The 18,281-nt window shown below is 43.1% G+C and overlaps 3 long non-coding RNA genes across 3 annotated transcripts; all 3 read right to left on the bottom strand.

The window, feature by feature from the left end:
- Positions 1 to 6,404: 6,404 nt before the first annotated feature.
- On the bottom strand, positions 6,405 to 7,115 carry LOC149459064 (uncharacterized). The gene is made up of 3 exons (XR_016313368.1): positions 6,915 to 7,115; positions 6,726 to 6,821; positions 6,405 to 6,612 (listed from the first exon to the last, which is right to left on the bottom strand). It is a non-coding gene; the product is annotated as an uncharacterized LOC149459064 (long non-coding RNA).
- Positions 7,116 to 11,867: 4,752 nt separating this feature from the next.
- Positions 11,868 to 12,465, bottom strand: LOC149459063 (uncharacterized). Its single transcript, XR_016313367.1, has 3 exons — positions 12,265 to 12,465; positions 12,076 to 12,171; positions 11,868 to 11,962 (listed from the first exon to the last, which is right to left on the bottom strand). It is a non-coding gene; the product is annotated as an uncharacterized LOC149459063 (long non-coding RNA).
- A 4,763-nt stretch (positions 12,466 to 17,228) lies between these two features.
- Positions 17,229 to 17,828, bottom strand: LOC149459062 (uncharacterized). Its single transcript, XR_016313366.1, has 3 exons — positions 17,628 to 17,828; positions 17,439 to 17,534; positions 17,229 to 17,323 (listed from the first exon to the last, which is right to left on the bottom strand). It is a non-coding gene; the product is annotated as an uncharacterized LOC149459062 (long non-coding RNA).
- Positions 17,829 to 18,281: the final 453 nt, after the last annotated feature.

Below are 18,281 nucleotides of genomic sequence, written 5' to 3'. Positions count from 1 at the left end.
AAGCCGGCATTTCTTCGCCAAAAAGGCAGTGCCAGCCCTGCATTCACATGTAGAAGAGATGGTGGGCCAGTCTTTCAGCATGTCGGTCTCTGCCAAAGTGCACGGCAGCGCCGACGTGTGGAGCTGTAACTACGGTCAGGGACAGTACATGTCATTTACGGCCCACTGGGTGAACGTGGTGCCGGCACAGCCGCACCAGCAACTTGGACAGGTCACGCCGCTTTTGCCTCCACGTTTGCACGTCCTTGGTCCAGCAAAGATGTCCGCCTCTACCACCTCTTCTTCCGCCGTGTCCTCAGCCGCCACCCCCGTGCCAAGTCCCATTACCCGACCGGCATATCACATGTGCAGGGCGCAACGTTGTCACGCTGTGCTGCACCTGGTATGCCTTGGCTAGCGTAGTCACACAGGGGAGGAACTTCTGAGTGTAATGAACAGAGAAATCGACAGATGGCTGTCTCCGCGCAAACTGAAAATCGGAACCATGTTGACCGACAACGGAAAGAACATGGTGTCTGCTCTGCGTCAAGGAAGGTTGTGCCATGCGCCATGCATGGCTCACGTGTTCAATCTGGTTGTCAAGCGGTTCCTAAAATCCACCATCCCACTGCAAGACATCCTTAAAATGTCACGTAAACTGTGCATGCATTTCAGCCATTCCTACACCGCAAAGCACACCCTCCTTGAGCTGCAGCGGCAGAACGGAATTCCACAGCATCGCCTGATCTGCGACGTTGCAACAAGGTGGATTTCAACCCTACATATGTTAGACCGCCTTTACGAACAGCGAAAGGCCATCACCGATTTCCTGATGTTACAAGCGGATAAAGGTACTCCCCTGTGTAACTTAGATGTCAGCCATTGGCAGCTCATGCGTGACACCTGCCGCTTGCTCAGGCCCTTTGAGGAGGCCACGCTATTCGTGAGTCGGCAGGACTATGGGATGAACGACGTCATTCCTCTGTTGCACGTCCTGGAACAAATGCTGTTAACAATGGCTGGTCAGGGTGCGGTAGACGTGGCGCACAGATCTCAACGCCACATGACCCCTGTGGGGGCAGGACAGGAAGAAGAGGAGGAGGTAGAGGAGGACATTGGTGCTCAGGAATTATTGAGTGAAATGGGTGGTTTTTCCACTCAGCGGACAGGAGTGGAGGAGCAGGAGCATCTGGTAGAGGAGGAGGAGGAGGAGACAGAGGACCCAGACGCACCGTGGCAGTATGCTGTGGAGATGGAGGCAGGGAGTCCCTCGCATTCCTTGGCACAAATGGCCCATAGCATGCTCGGTTGCTTGCGTAGCGACAGCCGAATAATAACCATCAGACAGAGGGATGACTTTTGGCTGTCCACCTTGTTGGACCCTCGCTACCGTTCAAAAATGGTGGCCTTTTTCACACCTGCTGAGAGGGAGGCCAAAATAAAGTACTATAAAAACCACCTATGTAGTCAGTTGGTCTCTGCCTTTGTGCGCCAACGTCCATCCTCAGACACTGTGGGCCCTGTGCGCTCGCGTTCCGCTGCCATTGCAGCAGGGGAGGGGTGGGGTGGTAGGAGCAGTGGCAGATCCACCAGCAGCGGCTGCCTCAGTCTGCAGTCGATGATGAGTAGCTTTCTTCACCAGCGCAGTGAGGAAACTACTAACCAGCCGCAGCAGCAGCAGCATCAGGTGGACCTGGAGCAGAACCTCAAACAACAGGCTCGGGCCTACTTGGACAGCACCCTGCCAACCGAGGTAGACAATCCCCTTGACTACTGGGCAACGAAACTTGACCTTTGGCCCCAACTAGCTGAATTTGCCCTTGAAAGGCTGTCATGCCCGGCCAGTAGCGTGGCATCCGAGCGCGTGTTTAGTGCGGCAGGAGGTATTGTAACTCCGCGGAGGACACGACTGTCCACCCAAAGTGTGGAGAGACTCACGTTTGTGAAAATGAATCAGGCGTGGATTAGTCTGGATTTCAAACCACCAGTTCCTGACACAACTGACTAAATCCGCCATGAATCATGCCCCAAACATGTTATTATTTTTAACATAGGCCTCTGTATGGCCTTCAATTTAAGCTGCTTACGCTTCGTCACTCTGCCATGGGCCCCTGTACCGCCTCCTCTTGCTGCTGCCAGGTCCAGAGTGTGTCATGGGTCCCTGTACGGCCTCCCATTGCTGCTGACTTCATCGCCAGACTCTGCCATGTGCCACTTTCAGGTCTCCTTACACTGTTGGTGGGTTCCATTTTGTGATAGGGTGCTGTATGGCCTTCCATTGCTGCTGCCTCCACCGCCACCCTGCGCCATGTGCCTCTGTCGTCTGCTCACGCTGCTGACGGCTTCCGCTTTTTAACCGAGGTCTGTGTTTGGCTTCCGAATACTGCTGCATCCACCGCCACCCTGCGCCATGTGCCTCTGTCGTCTGCTCACGCTGCTGCCAGGTCCATACTGATTCATGGCCCCCTGTACCGGCTCCTCATGAACGTGGTTCAGCGGGTTTGCATCACACAACGGCAAATCGTTGACAAACGCTGGGACGTTCAGTGTTGTGTGCATTAAGCCAGACACCAAAGGGCAGCACAGACCTGTTTTACTCGCTCAAGCATGGCTAAACAAAACCAGTCTCTACCACAAATTGGACCCAGACCTGCCCAGGGTCTCGTAAGTAGATTGCACGGAGGAGTAGAGTTCGTTATTGGAATTAACTGTGAGGGACTTTTAAACCTAGGCCTGTGTATGGCCTTCAATTGAAGCTGCTTCTGCTCCGCCACTCTGCCATTGGACTCTTGATAGTCGACGACTATCAAGAGTCCAATGGCAGAGTGGTGATTACCAGTGGCCATGAATCAGTATGGACCTGGCAGCAGCGTGAGCAGACGACAGAGGCACATGGCGCAGGGTGGCGGTGTAGGCAGCATTATTCTGAAGCCATACACAGGCCTAGGTTAAAAAGCGGAAGCCGTCAGCAGCGTGAGCAGACGACAGAGACACATGGCGCAGGGTGGTGGTGGATGCAGCAGTATTCGGAAGCCAAACACAGGCCTCGGTTAAAAAGCGGAAGCCGTCAGCAGCATGAGCAGACGACAGAGGCACATGGCGCAGGGTGGCGGTGGAGGCAGCAGCAATGGAAGGCCATACAGCACCCTATCACAAAATGGAACCCACCAACAGTGTAAGGAGACCTGAAAGTGGCACATGGCAGAGTCTGGCGATGAAGTCAGCAGCAATGGGAGGCCGTACAGGGACCCATGACACACTCTGGACCTGGCAGCAGCAAGAGGAGGCGGTACAGGGGCCCATGGCAGAGTGGCAAAGCGTAAGCAGCTTAAATTGAAGGCCATACAGAGGCCTATGTTAAAAAGTCCCCCCAGCAGCAGCGTGGGGAGACGACTATTAGTCGTCTCCCCACGCTGCTGCTGGGGGGACTTTTTAACATAGGCCTCTGTATGGCCTTCAATTTTAGCTGCTTACGCTCCGCCACTCTGCCATGGGCCCCTGTACCGCCTCCTCATGCTGCTGCCAGGCCCTTAATCTGCCATGGGCCCCCGTACTGACTCCTCATGCTGCTGCCAGGCCCGTAATCTGTCATGGGCCCCTGTACCGCCTCCTCATGCTGCTGCCAGGTCCAGAGTGTATCATGGGTCCCTGTACGGCCTCCCATTGCTGCTGTCTCCATCGCCACACTCTGCCATGTGCCACTTTCAGGTCTCCTCACACTGCTGGTGGGTTCCATTTTGTCATAGGGTGCTGTATGGCCTCCCATTGCTGCTGCCTCCACCGCCACCCTGCGCTATGTGCCTGTCGTCTGCTCACGCTGCTGATGGCTTCCGCTTTTTAACCGAGGCCTGTGTTTGGCTTCCGAATACTGCTGCATCCACCGCCACCCTGCGCCATGTGCCTCTGTCGTCTGCTCACGCTGCTGACGGCTTCCGTTTTTTAACCTAGTCCTGTGTATGTCTTCCGAATACTGCTGCCTCCACCGCCACCCTGCGCCATGTGCCACTTTCAGGTCTCCTTACACTGTTGGTGGGTTCCATTTTGTGATAGGGTGCTGTATGGCCTTCCATTGCTGCTGCCTCCACCGCCACCCTGCGCCATGTGTCTCTGTCGTCTGCTCACGCTGCTGACAGCTTCCGCTTTTTAACCGAGGCCTGTGTTTGGCTTCCGAATACTGCTGCATCCACCGCCACCCTGCGCCATGTGTCTCTGTCGTCTGCTCACGCTGCTGACGGCTTCCGCTTTTTAACCTAGGCCTGTGTATGGCTTCCGAATACTGCTGCATCCACCGCCACCCTGCGCCATGTGTCTCTGTCGTCTGCTCACGCTGCTGACGGCTTCCGCTTTTTAACCTAGGCCTGTGTATGGCTTCCGAATACTGCTACATCCACCGCCACCCTGCGCCATGTGTCTCTGTCGTCTGCTCACGCTGCTGACGGCTTCCGCTTTTTAACCTAGGCCTGTGTATGGCTTCCGAATACTGATGCCTCCACCGCCACCCTGCACCATGTACCTCTGTCGTCTGCTCACGCTGCTGACGGCTTCCGCTTTTTAACCGAGGCCTGTGTTTGGCTTCCGAATACTGCTGCATCCACCGCCTGCCCACTGCTGCTGCCAGGCCCGTAATCTGTCATGGGCCCCTGTACCGCCTCCTCATGCTGCTGCCAGGTCCAGAGTGTGTCATGGGTCCCTGTACGGCCTCCCATTGCTGCTGTCTCCATCGCCACACTCTGCCATGTGCCACTTTCAGGTCTCCTCACACTGCTGGTGGGTTCCATTTTGTCATAGGGTGCTGTATGGCCTCCCATTGCTGCTGCCTCCACTGCCACACTGTGGCTCCACACTCTGGTTTTGGCCCTGTGACTGCCCAAATGAGTGAAGTGTGCGGTGATTCTAAGATTGACGGCACTCATCTGCATGTCATACTGACTGACAGTATTAGTTCTCTTCCCCAGCAGACTCCAAGGGCATTTAAGTTAAAGGTACAGTGTTCTGCACTAATATAAAGGCTCTCTGAAGCCTAGAAACACCCTTTTTATAAGTTAAATTCGCAGCGAATATATTCGCCTCGAATCAAATTTATTCCGCGAATTCGGCGAATCAGCCGAATCGAATAATTCGCTCATCTCTACTTATAAGAAAAAGTAACCTTTGCTAGTGCATTTTTTATGTAATGAAAAATGTTATAGCAAAAAGAATCGGCTAATTATCAAAGAGTCAAAGACTACTCTAATCCAAATTAATACTTATTTATTCCTTATGTTATTAAGTTGAATTAATTTCCCCATTCCCAACTGACATTGTTTGTTTGGCCGCACACATACAAATTAAACAAATGGTCTCTCAAGTTCAACCCCAATACAAAAAGAATCTTATTAGAATATTCATTTTACATTCACTAAATAAAGACGTATGGATCAGAATCAATTTGGATCATTCTTTATGTCATTACGATATTTCATATGCTTCAAACATTAACAAAAGGCCCAAGCTATGGCATCATATCATCTGAATTAGACAAATGTTGTTTTCATTAGGATTAATTTCGGAATTGCTGAAATTTGTTTCTATTGTGATTTGGAGATTTGCATACATTCGAATCTCTGAGCCAGGGTTCACACAAATGTGGCATGGGAACTGCTGTGATTCCTGTGCATTTCCCACACGGCATTGCAATCGCATCATATTCATGCAATCTGGTGCAGGTGTCAGTTGTGACAGAAGGTCACAACCTCTGCTCCTCAACTACCAATGCCAACTTTTCCCTGTAGCCAAGAATGGAGATTATCTAGACTGACTATGTGGGTTCACTCTAATGCATGTCCAGACCAGGTGGAGGTCTGGGACCTGGCGAGCTGACTGTTGAAGGGGGAGAAATGTGACAAACCCAGCCAGGACAGGAGATTTTGGATGGGACTGCAGACTAGCCTCTTGCCTACTGGCCATGGCCCTGGCATCTGAGGGGGCTTTGTTCTTTCGTGTTTGTGCCTGGGATTCAAGTCCATGTCTCCCCAAAACACACAGACTCTGAGAACTAGAGGACCAAAATACAAATTTTGGTTCTCTGTGCCCAAACTAGCATTGACTGCTTCAACCCCCTTCCTTCCTTGACTCAGAGACTCTAAGAAGATGTTGATATAATCAGCAAAACAACCTCATCACAACAATAAAGCACAAACAAGCCACCCAATAATGACACGTATAACTAGTGTCATTAACTTATCTCCGACTCACTGGTATAAGTGTGGATCCATAAACCCATAAGGTACATACTAAGCAAAATGGTAGTGTGACAAGAACACCCCTACCTGGAAAAAGAAGGTTATTAGGTGATCCACGCGGAGTAATATGAATTCAAAAATATTCCAAATAATTCTTTATTTGATCACATAGATCATAAGGAGGTTAAACATGAGCATGGTGTACATATGAAAAAAATAAAATCATGTTAAAAAGCACTAGGCGTCTTCAGTTTAGGGTCATCTTAACAAATAGAGTACCACAAGGCAGAGTTATAAAGTGGTGATAAAGTTATCCTGGGTTTCCATGGGTTTTCGGCTTGTATTCGAGTAAACCATGTATGCAGCAAATGTGTTCCCAATGTATGTCAGGTATCTCCTGATGTGAAAAAAGCTGGAATACAAAAATATATAGTATATATATGGAAATATGAAAACCAAAAAACCATATCACATCCAATATTCACCAGGCCTCCCTCTACAATGGTCAGTGGATACTACTATTACCTTCTCAAAGGTGAGGTTGACAGGCCAGCTTCTCAAGTGTAGGGACTTCCTGGATAGCCACCCCAAATAAAATAAAGTCCACAGTACCAAATGATTCTGAGGATATATATAGAAAAATAGTGAAAAATGTAAAGATCATGGGCATCAGGTCACCCTGAAAATAAAACACACACAGAGTGGGTATATTACCATCAATGAAGATCAAGAAGACATCTGTCGACTTGAAATAGGATCAGGTCCTTGATGCTTTTCCAAGATGCATATGGGGGTGAGGAGCCAGGTAGTCACAATACATAGATTCCAAACACATATACTGTGTATATAGCATATAACAGGCTATACGGGCCTGAATTCTGATACCCAATAAAGGGTTTCCAAAAATTGCTCAAAATGAGAAGATTATTATTCCAAATACTGTGTATATAGCATATAGCAGGCTTTGCAAACCTGAATTTTTATACCCAATAAAGGGTTTCCAAAAATTGCTCAAAATGAGAAGGTTATTGCGGTTTCATGAGGATATGGCTATGTCACAGCACAACCCCTAGATAGGATAGCGTATATATGTATATATATGTAGATCGTCCTCCAAAGAGGATTTGCAAAGATTCCCCGAATATACAGGGTAATTTAGGCCCAAATAGCATGCCCTTATTAACACCATAAAAGCTCTATCAATCTCAACAGCCGTAAGCTAAGTAAACTTGCCACCGGTGGAAGATAAATTTCCCTGAAAGATAGCCGTTTGCGAGCCGCTGCAGCAATAGCCTTATGGTAGTTTTCAGAGGGTCAAGGGCCTTCCTAGCAGGGAGCTGTTCCTTCCCGCCTCGTGGGCGCCGCACCCAGTGAAGACGCCGAGCGTAGTGACGTCAATACGTTGACGCGTTTCGTCCGCCAATCACCGCAGACTTCGTCAGAACTGGGAGGGGACTTCAATACTTTGCCTTATATGGTGCTCTAATTGCATACCAAAGAGTCTCCACCTCGCCATCTTGTGTTGAAAGAGTATCACTACATTGGAATAGTCCAAAGTGAATTAAAACACATATATTGAATTTAAAATGATTGCTGGATATAGAAGAAAGGGGCCTAAATATTATTATAAATCAGATCCTCTTCAGAGAAAAATTAAATTAAAGATAAAGAGGAAATCTAAATTAGCACAATACTTGTTCCAGTGGGGAAGACATCAAGACCAGATTCCGCTACCCAGGCTTTCAATATTAATCCAGTTATTTGAATTTATTTTAATTATCTAGAGAAAATAGAATCAGATACAGAATTAAGATTCATATTTTGTCCAAATATATCCATATTTAGTTCACATAAAGGATATCATAATATGGATTATGGCTTAGGATATGTAGAAGGCTCCAAGAGACTCATTTCAAAAAAACCCCAAAGTTAAGTTCTGTATTAAGTCCATATGGGGCAAGTGCTCCCAGGGTATAAATCCAGAATTTTTCCTTTTGTAGGAGGACTTTATCAAAGTCACCCCGACGGGCTGAAATATTCAGCATGAAAATCCCTTTTACTTTTAGACCATCTGTTTTGCCCCCATGGACTTCTTTAAAATGTTGGGCCAATGGGTTTTCTTTTTCTCCCTTTCTTACATTCCTATTTTCATTTCTGATGTCTCTCAGATGTTCACCAATCCGAGTCCTAAGGTTCCTTTTGGTTTTACCTATATACATCTTCTTACATGGGCATTCTATCATGTACACTATTTTGCTACTTGAGCAATTAATGAAGCTGCGTATTTGGAATATCTTAGAATTATCATTATTAAAGAACTGATTAGACTTATGCACAAATGGGCATATCTGACAGTGACCACAAGGGAACATTCCATAAATACTGGTCCTCCTAGTTAACCAGTTTCTCTGTGGTGCCCTCTGGAATTCTGATTGTACTAGTATATCATTTAGATTCCGAGTTCGTTTTGCTACCATTTGAGGGCTCTCTCCTACTACTTTGGCTATCTGCGGGTTTTGAGTTAATAAGTACCAATGGGAGTCCAGGGCCTTCCTAACTTCCCCCCACTGTTGTCCAAATTTAGTTATAAATCTTACCGGTTGGTTTTCAAGGTTCTCAGCTAGCTTTAATTTTGGTTTGTTTATCAGTCCCTCTCTTGTTTTACCGAGGGCTCTTCTTTTTGCTCTTCTAAGAGTTCTATGTGAATAGCCTCTCTCTCTGAACCTCTTATAAAGCTGAATAGATTCATATCTATACTCCAGATCTTCTGTACAATTTCTTTTTATTCTCTGAAACTGACCAATAGGAATTCCTTGTTTTAAACTCCTTGGACGATAGCTATTGGCATGGAGAAGTGTATTAGCCGCTGTTTCCTTTCTGAATGTTTTAGTAACCAGATCGTTTCCGTAGACAGAGATTGACAGATCTAAAAAAGTTATCACCTCTCTATCTACTGTATAAGTAAGTTTAATATTCCTATCATTGTCATTCAGAAATTCCATAAACCTTTTAAGCTCATCAATACTACCATCCCAAACCATCAGGACATCATCAATATATCGCAACCAAGTTATTGCGTATTGGTTATAGGGAATAGAGGGATATACCAACTCCTCTTCCCATAGACCTAGATGTAGACATGCATATGCCGGGGCCCAAGGTGCTCCCATGGAGGTACCACATATTTGTTGGTAGAAGGAACCCAAAAACTGAAAACAGTTATGAGTCAACATAAATTCCAACAAATCCAATATAAATTCATTTTGAGCCTCCATTTCAGGAAAATGTGTCTCCAAAAAGTGGGCCACAGCTTTTTGTCCCCAGGTATGTGGGATAGAGGTGTAGAGGGATTCCACATCAATGCCGACCAGGAGTGCACCCCTTGGTACTTTTACATTTAGGATCTTTTTAAGTACATCTCCAGTGTCTTTTGCATAAGATCTGAGTTCTAGAACCAGATCCTTAATTAAATCATCTACAAATTTACCTATTGGTTCCAAAGGGCCACCAATGGCCGATACTATAGGGCGTCCCGGTGGTTGAGAGGGATTTTTGTGTATTTTTGGAATTACATAGAAGGTGGGGATATTATATACATCAACTGTCAACATATCACATTCCCGTTTGGTTAATAGATTTGCTTCATGTGCCAATCTCACTTTTTTATTTAAATCAACTACAAGTTTTGGAAACGGGTTATTAGACAGTTTATGATATGTATCCTGACTCTTCAACTGTCTAAGTACCTCCTTCTCATACTCCACACTCTCCAATAATACTACATTTCCCCCTTTATCACTCTTTTTGATCACAATGTTTTTAGCATTCTTAAGTTCCCTAAGGGCTATTCGTTCGCTCTTAGTGAGGTTATCACCGTTCCTCATTGTCCAGTCTATTTTCCCCAGATCATTGTGTACTAGATCTAGGAAAGTACTTAACCATTTGTTTTCCCTGATATTGGGCATTCTTCTAGACGGAGTTTTAAGTCTAGTGTGTCTTTTCCACTTATAAGAGACATCCACCTCCCCGAGCTCACTTTCTATGGAGGTCTCCTCAGAGAGGCTAATAAGGTCTCTCAAAGCCTGTTGTTCCCTCTCTGAGTTGAGGTCATAGGGATTTTGTTCTTCTCTAGATAAATATGGAATTCTCAGAAGGATCTTTCTCAGGAACAGGTTTAGGTCTTTATAGACCTCAAATAGGTCCATTTTATCCGTAGGGGAGAAGGTTAAACCTTTCCGTAGTAAATCATTATGTCTTTTTTTCAATACAAATTTGGAAAGATTTATTACCTTAAGATCATTCACTCCCCCCTCTACGTTGGTCTTTATCTCTTGTGGCTTCGGGTGCGATTTTGATTGGGTGGTTTTAGGGTAACAGGGGTGCTTCTTTCTTCCTTTGTCCCATTGATTTGTTTGTTTGTTTGTTTTAGTATCCCCTGGTTCTCGCCCGCTGTCTTTTCTTCTAAAAAACTAACCGATCTCTTATAGCTTTCCTCATCATCTTCACTCATTGATGAATAGCCTCTATTATTCCTAGAGAAATGTTTTTTACGTTTTGATCGACTTCTTCCTCTGCTATTTGTTAGATCGAATATCTCACCTTTCTCCCAGTCCTCAAGATCTCTTCTAAATTTTTGTTGTTTCGTAACTTTCAGATTTTTTTGTATTTTTTCTATCTCTTTTCTAAGGAAGTCATTGTGTTTATCAAACTCAGCATCGTTCTTCAGGGGATCAAGTGATTTTGCACTTTCATTGATTTCATTAGAAAGTTCATTCAATTGGACTTTCTCTTCTTCCACAATTAATCGCATGATCTCTATGCCGTGCTTTATACAGACCTCTTTCCACTTTTCCAGAAATCTGGAGGTGTGAAGGTGTTCTGCTGGAATTACCCTTTCTCTTAATCCCCTGGGAACGATCCCTCTCTCTATATAAGATTCAAGGGATATAATATCCCACTTTCTATTTAAATATTTAGTGGTTAATTTCTTATGTAGCTTAAACTTGGTCTTGATGTCACCCTCATTTCCCTCTATTTGGGGATCTAGATTCTTTGTAAACGCAGACCTAATTTCTGCATCCATCTCCTCGTTGATCTGATAGGCCATTATCTCCTTAAGTATTTTGCCTTCTATAAAAAGAGGGAGAATTACAACCTTTCTTATAAATTTAGTCAAAAAAATATATATCAATAGTCCAGCAAACAATGTACACCATGCTGATGTTTAGACTGAGTCCAACCCCCCCGGGGTGGCGGAACAGGTTATAAGAACCTTTAAGGAAGCATATCACAACAATAAAGCACAAACAAGCCACCCAATAATGACACATATAACTAGTGTCATTAACTTATCTCCTACTCACTGGTATAAGTGTGGATCCATAAACCCATAAGGTACATACTAAGCAAAATGGTAGTGTGACAAGAACACCCCTACCTGGAAAAAGAAGGTTATTAGGTGATCCACGCGGAGTAATATGAATTCAAAAATATTCCAAACAATTCTTTATTTGATCACATAGATCATAAGGGGGTTAAACATGAGCATGGTGTACATATGAAAAAAATAAAATCATGTTAAAAAGCACTAGGCGTCTTCAGTTTAGGGTCATCTTAACAAATAGAGTACCACAAGGCAGAGTTATAAAGTGGTGATAAAGTTATTCTGGGTTTCCATGGGTTTTCGGCTTGTATTCGAGTAAACCATGTATGCAGCAAATGTGTTCCCAATGTATGTCAGGTATCTCCTGATGTGAAAAAAGCTGGAATACAAAAATATATAGTATATATATGGAAATATGAAAACCAAAAAACCATATCACATCCAATATTCACCAGGCCTCCCTCTACAATGGTCAGTGGATACTACTATTACCTTCTCAAAGGTGAGGTTGACAGGCCAGCTTCTCAAGTGTAGGGACTTCCTGGATAGCCACCCCAAATAAAATAAAGTCCACAGTACCAAATGATTCTGAGGATATATATAGAAAAATAGTGAAAAATGTAAAGATCATGGGCATCAGGTCACCCTGAAAATAAAACACACACAGAGTGGGTATATTACCATCAATGAAGATCAAGAAGACATCTGTCGACTTGAAATAGGATCAGGTCCTTGATGCTTTTCCAAGATGCATATGGGGGTGAGGAGCCAGGTAGTCACAATACATAGATTCCAAACACATATACTGTGTATATAGCATATAACAGGCTATACGGGCCTGAATTCTGATACCCAATAAAGGGTTTCCAAAAATTGCTCAAAATGAGAAGATTATTATTCCAAATACTGTGTATATAGCATATAGCAGGCTTTGCAAACCTGAATTTTTATACCCAATAAAGGGTTTCCAAAAATTGCTCAAAATGAGAAGGTTATTGCGGTTTCATGAGGATATGGCTATGTCACAGCACAACCCCTAGATAGGATAGCGTATATATGTATATATATGTAGATCGTCCTCCAAAGAGGATTTGCAAAGATTCCCCGAATATACAGGGTAATTTAGGCCCAAATAGCATGCCCTTATTAACACCATAAAAGCTCTATCAATCTCAACAGCCGTAAGCTAAGTAAACTTGCCACCGGTGGAAGATAAATTTCCCTGAAAGATAGCCGTTTGCGAGCCGCTGCAGCAATAGCCTTATGGTAGTTTTCAGAGGGTCAAGGGCCTTCCTAGCAGGGAGCTGTGACACCGCCGTTCCTTCCCGCCTTGTGGGCGCCGCACCCAGTGAAGACGCCGAGCGTAGTGACGTCAATACGTTGACGCGTTTCGTCCGCCAATCACCGCAGACTTCGTCAGAACTGGGAGGGGACTTCAATACTTTGCCTTATATGGTGCTCTAATTGCATACCAAAGAGTCTCCACCTCGCCATCTTGTGTTGAAAGAGTATCACTACATTGGAATAGTCCAAAGTGAATTAAAACACATATATTGAATTTAAAATGATTGCTGGATATAGAAGAAAGGGGCCTAAATATTATTATAAATCAGATCCTCTTCAGAGAAAAATTAAATTAAAGATAAAGAGGAAATCTAAATTAGCACAATACTTGTTCCAGTGGGGAAGACATCAAGACCAGATTCCGCTACCCAGGCTTTCAATATTAATCCAGTTATTTGAATTTATTTTAATTATCTAGAGAAAATAGAATCAGATACAGAATTAAGATTCATATTTTGTCCAAATATATCCATATTTAGTTCACATAAAGGATATCATAATATGGATTATGGCTTAGGATATGTAGAAGGCTCCAAGAGACTCATTTCAAAAAAACCCCAAAGTTAAGTTCTGTATTAAGTCCATATGGGGCAAGTGCTCCCAGGGTATAAATCCAGAATTTTTCCTTTTGTAGGAGGACTTTATCAAAGTCACCCCGACGGGCTGAAATATTCAGCATGAAAATCCCTTTTACTTTTAGACCATCTGTTTTGCCCCCATGGACTTCTTTAAAATGTTGGGCCAATGGGTTTTCTTTTTCTCCCTTTCTTACATTCCTATTTTCATTTCTGATGTCTCTCAGATGTTCACCAATCCGAGTCCTAAGGTTCCTTTTGGTTTTACCTATATACATCTTCTTACATGGGCATTCTATCATGTACACTATTTTGCTACTTGAGCAATTAATGAAGCTGCGTATTTGGAATATCTTAGAATTATCATTATTAAAGAACTGATTAGACTTATGCACAAATGGGCATATCTGACAGTGACCACAAGGGAACATTCCATAAATACTGGTCCTCCTAGTTAACCAGTTTCTCTGTGGTGCCCTCTGGAATTCTGATTGTACTAGTATATCATTTAGATTCCGAGTTCGTTTTGCTACCATTTGAGGGCTCTCTCCTACTACTTTGGCTATCTGCGGGTTTTGAGTTAATAAGTACCAATGGGAGTCCAGGGCCTTCCTAACTTCCCCCCACTGTTGTCCAAATTTAGTTATAAATCTTACCGGTTGGTTTTCAAGGTTCTCAGCTAGCTTTAATTTTGGTTTGTTTATCAGTCCCTCTCTTGTTTTACCGAGGGCTCTTCTTTTTGCTCTTCTAAGAGTTCTATGTGAATAGCCTCTCTCTCTGAACCTCTTATAAAGCTGAATAGATTCATATCTATACTCCAGATCTTCTGTACAATTTCTTTTTATTCTCTGAAACTGACCAATAGGAATTCCTTGTTTTAAACTCCTTGGACGATAGCTATTGGCATGGAGAAGTGTATTAGCCGCTGTTTCCTTTCTGAATGTTTTAGTAACCAGATCGTTTCCGTAGACAGAGATTGACAGATCTAAAAAAGTTATCACCTCTCTATCTACTGTATAAGTAAGTTTAATATTCCTATCATTGTCATTCAGAAATTCCATAAACCTTTTAAGCTCATCAATACTACCATCCCAAACCATCAGGACATCATCAATATATCGCAACCAAGTTATTGCGTATTGGTTATAGGGAATAGAGGGATATACCAACTCCTCTTCCCATAGACCTAGATGTAGACATGCATATGCCGGGGCCCAAGGTGCTCCCATGGAGGTACCACATATTTGTTGGTAGAAGGAACCCAAAAACTGAAAACAGTTATGAGTCAACATAAATTCCAACAAATCCAATATAAATTCATTTTGAGCCTCCATTTCAGGAAAATGTGTCTCCAAAAAGTGGGCCACAGCTTTTTGTCCCCAGGTATGTGGGATAGAGGTGTAGAGGGATTCCACATCAATGCCGACCAGGAGTGCACCCCTTGGTACTTTTACATTTAGGATCTTTTTAAGTACATCTCCAGTGTCTTTTGCATAAGATCTGAGTTCTAGAACCAGATCCTTAATTAAATCATCTACAAATTTACCTATTGGTTCCAAAGGGCCACCAATGGCCGATACTATAGGGCGTCCCGGTGGTTGAGAGGGATTTTTGTGTATTTTTGGAATTACATAGAAGGTGGGGATATTATATACATCAACTGTCAACATATCACATTCCCGTTTGGTTAATAGATTTGCTTCATGTGCCAATCTCACTTTTTTATTTAAATCAACTACAAGTTTTGGAAACGGGTTATTAGACAGTTTATGATATGTATCCTGACTCTTCAACTGTCTAAGTACCTCCTTCTCATACTCCACACTCTCCAATAATACTACATTTCCCCCTTTATCACTCTTTTTGATCACAATGTTTTTAGCATTCTTAAGTTCCCTAAGGGCTATTCGTTCGCTCTTAGTGAGGTTATCACCGTTCCTCATTGTCCAGTCTATTTTCCCCAGATCATTGTGTACTAGATCTAGGAAAGTACTTAACCATTTGTTTTCCCTGATATTGGGCATTCTTCTAGACGGAGTTTTAAGTCTAGTGTGTCTTTTCCACTTATAAGAGACATCCACCTCCCCGAGCTCACTTTCTATGGAGGTCTCCTCAGAGAGGCTAATAAGGTCTCTCAAAGCCTGTTGTTCCCTCTCTGAGTTGAGGTCATAGGGATTTTGTTCTTCTCTAGATAAATATGGAATTCTCAGAAGGATCTTTCTCAGGAACAGGTTTAGGTCTTTATAGACCTCAAATAGGTCCATTTTATCCGTAGGGGAGAAGGTTAAACCTTTCCGTAGTAAATCATTATGTCTTTTTTTCAATACAAATTTGGAAAGATTTATTACCTTAAGATCATTCACTCCCCCCTCTACGTTGGTCTTTATCTCTTGTGGCTTCGGGTGCGATTTTGATTGGGTGGTTTTAGGGTAACAGGGGTGCTTCTTTCTTCCTTTGTCCCATTGATTTGTTTGTTTGTTTGTTTTAGTATCCCCTGGTTCTCGCCCGCTGTCTTTTCTTCTAAAAAACTAACCGATCTCTTATAGCTTTCCTCATCATCTTCACTCATTGATGAATAGCCTCTATTATTCCTAGAGAAATGTTTTTTACGTTTTGATCGACTTCTTCCTCTGCTATTTGTTAGATCGAATATCTCACCTTTCTCCCAGTCCTCAAGATCTCTTCTAAATTTTTGTTGTTTCGTAACTTTCAGATTTTTTTGTATTTTTTCTATCTCTTTTCTAAGGAAGTCATTGTGTTTATCAAACTCAGCATCGTTCTTCAGGGGATCAAGTGATTTTGCACTTTCATTGATTTCATTAGAAAGTTCATTCAATTGGACTTTCTCTTCTTCCACAATTAATCGCATGATCTCTATGCCGTGCTTTATACAGACCTCTTTCCACTTTTCCAGAAATCTGGAGGTGTGAAGGTGTTCTGCTGGAATTACCCTTTCTCTTAATCCCCTGGGAACGATCCCTCTCTCTATATAAGATTCAAGGGATATAATATCCCACTTTCTATTTAAATATTTAGTGGTTAATTTCTTATGTAGCTTAAACTTGGTCTTGATGTCACCCTCATTTCCCTCTATTTGGGGATCTAGATTCTTTGTAAACGCAGACCTAATTTCTGCATCCATCTCCTCGTTGATCTGATAGGCCATTATCTCCTTAAGTATTTTGCCTTCTATAAAAAGAGGGAGAATTACAACCTTTCTTATAAATTTAGTCAAAAAAATATATATCAATAGTCCAGCAAACAATGTACACCATGCTGATGTTTAGACTGAGTCCAACCCCCCCGGGGTGGCGGAACAGGTTATAAGAACCTTTAAGGAAGCATATCACAACAATAAAGCACAAACAAGCCACCCAATAATGACACATATAACTAGTGTCATTAACTTATCTCCTACTCACTGGTATAAGTGTGGATCCATAAACCCATAAGGTACATACTAAGCAAAATGGTAGTGTGACAAGAACACCCCTACCTGGAAAAAGAAGGTTATTAGGTGATCCACGCGGAGTAATATGAATTCAAAAATATTCCAAACAATTCTTTATTTGATCACATAGATCATAAGGGGGTTAAACATGAGCATGGTGTACATATGAAAAAAATAAAATCATGTTAAAAAGCACTAGGCGTCTTCAGTTTAGGGTCATCTTAACAAATAGAGTACCACAAGGCAGAGTTATAAAGTGGTGATAAAGTTATTCTGGGTTTCCATGGGTTTTCGGCTTGTATTCGAGTAAACCATGTATGCAGCAAATGTGTTCCCAATGTATGTCAGGTATCTCCTGATGTGAAAAAAGCTGGAATACAAAAATATATAGTGTATATATATGGAAATATGAAAACCAAAAAACCATATCACATCCAATATTCACCAGGCCTCCCTCTACAATGGTCAGTGGATACTACTATTACCTTCTCAAAGGTGAGGTTGACAGGCCAGCTTCTCAAGTGTAGGGACTTCCTGGATAGCCACCCCAAATAAAATAAAGTCCACAGTACCAAATGATTCTGAGGATATATATAGAAAAATAGTGAAAAATGTAAAGATCATGGGCATCAGGTCACCCTGAAAATAAAACACACACAGAGTGGGTATATTACCATCAATGAAGATCAAGAAGACATCTGTCGACTTGAAATAGGATCAGGTCCTTGATGCTTTTCCAAGATGCATATGGGGGTGAGGAGCCAGGTAGTCACAATACATAGATTCCAAACACATATACTGTGTATATAGCATATAACAGGCTATACGGGCCTGAATTCTGATACCCAATAAAGGGTTTCCAAAAATTGCTCAAAATGAGAAGATTATTATTCCAAATACTGTGTATATAGCATATAGCAGGCTTTGCAAACCTGAATTTTTATACCCAATAAAGGGTTTCCAAAAATTGCTCAAAATGAGAAGGTTATTGCGGTTTCATGAGGATATGGCTATGTCACAGCACAACCCCTAGATAGGATAGCGTATATATGTATATATATGTAGATCGTCCTCCAAAGAGGATTTGCAAAGATTCCCCGAATATACAGGGTAATTTAGGCCCAAATAGCATGCCCTTATTAACACCATAAAAGCTCTATCAATCTCAACAGCCGTAAGCTAAGTAAACTTGCCACCGGTGGAAGATAAATTTCCCTGAAAGATAGCCGTTTGCGAGCCGCTGCAGCAATAGCCTTATGGTAGTTTTCAGAGGGTCAAGGGCCTTCCTAGCAGGGAGCTGTTCCTTCCCGCCTCGTGGGCGCCGCACC

This window comes from Staurois parvus, unplaced genomic scaffold, assembly GCF_062004578.1.
Source record: "Staurois parvus isolate SC_StPar_1 unplaced genomic scaffold, SC_StPar_1.0 ptg000276l, whole genome shotgun sequence".
Lineage (NCBI taxonomy): Eukaryota > Metazoa > Chordata > Amphibia > Anura > Ranidae > Staurois > Staurois parvus.
The sequence above is the reverse complement of the archived record's forward strand: the minus strand, read 5'-3'. Positions and strand labels throughout refer to the sequence as shown.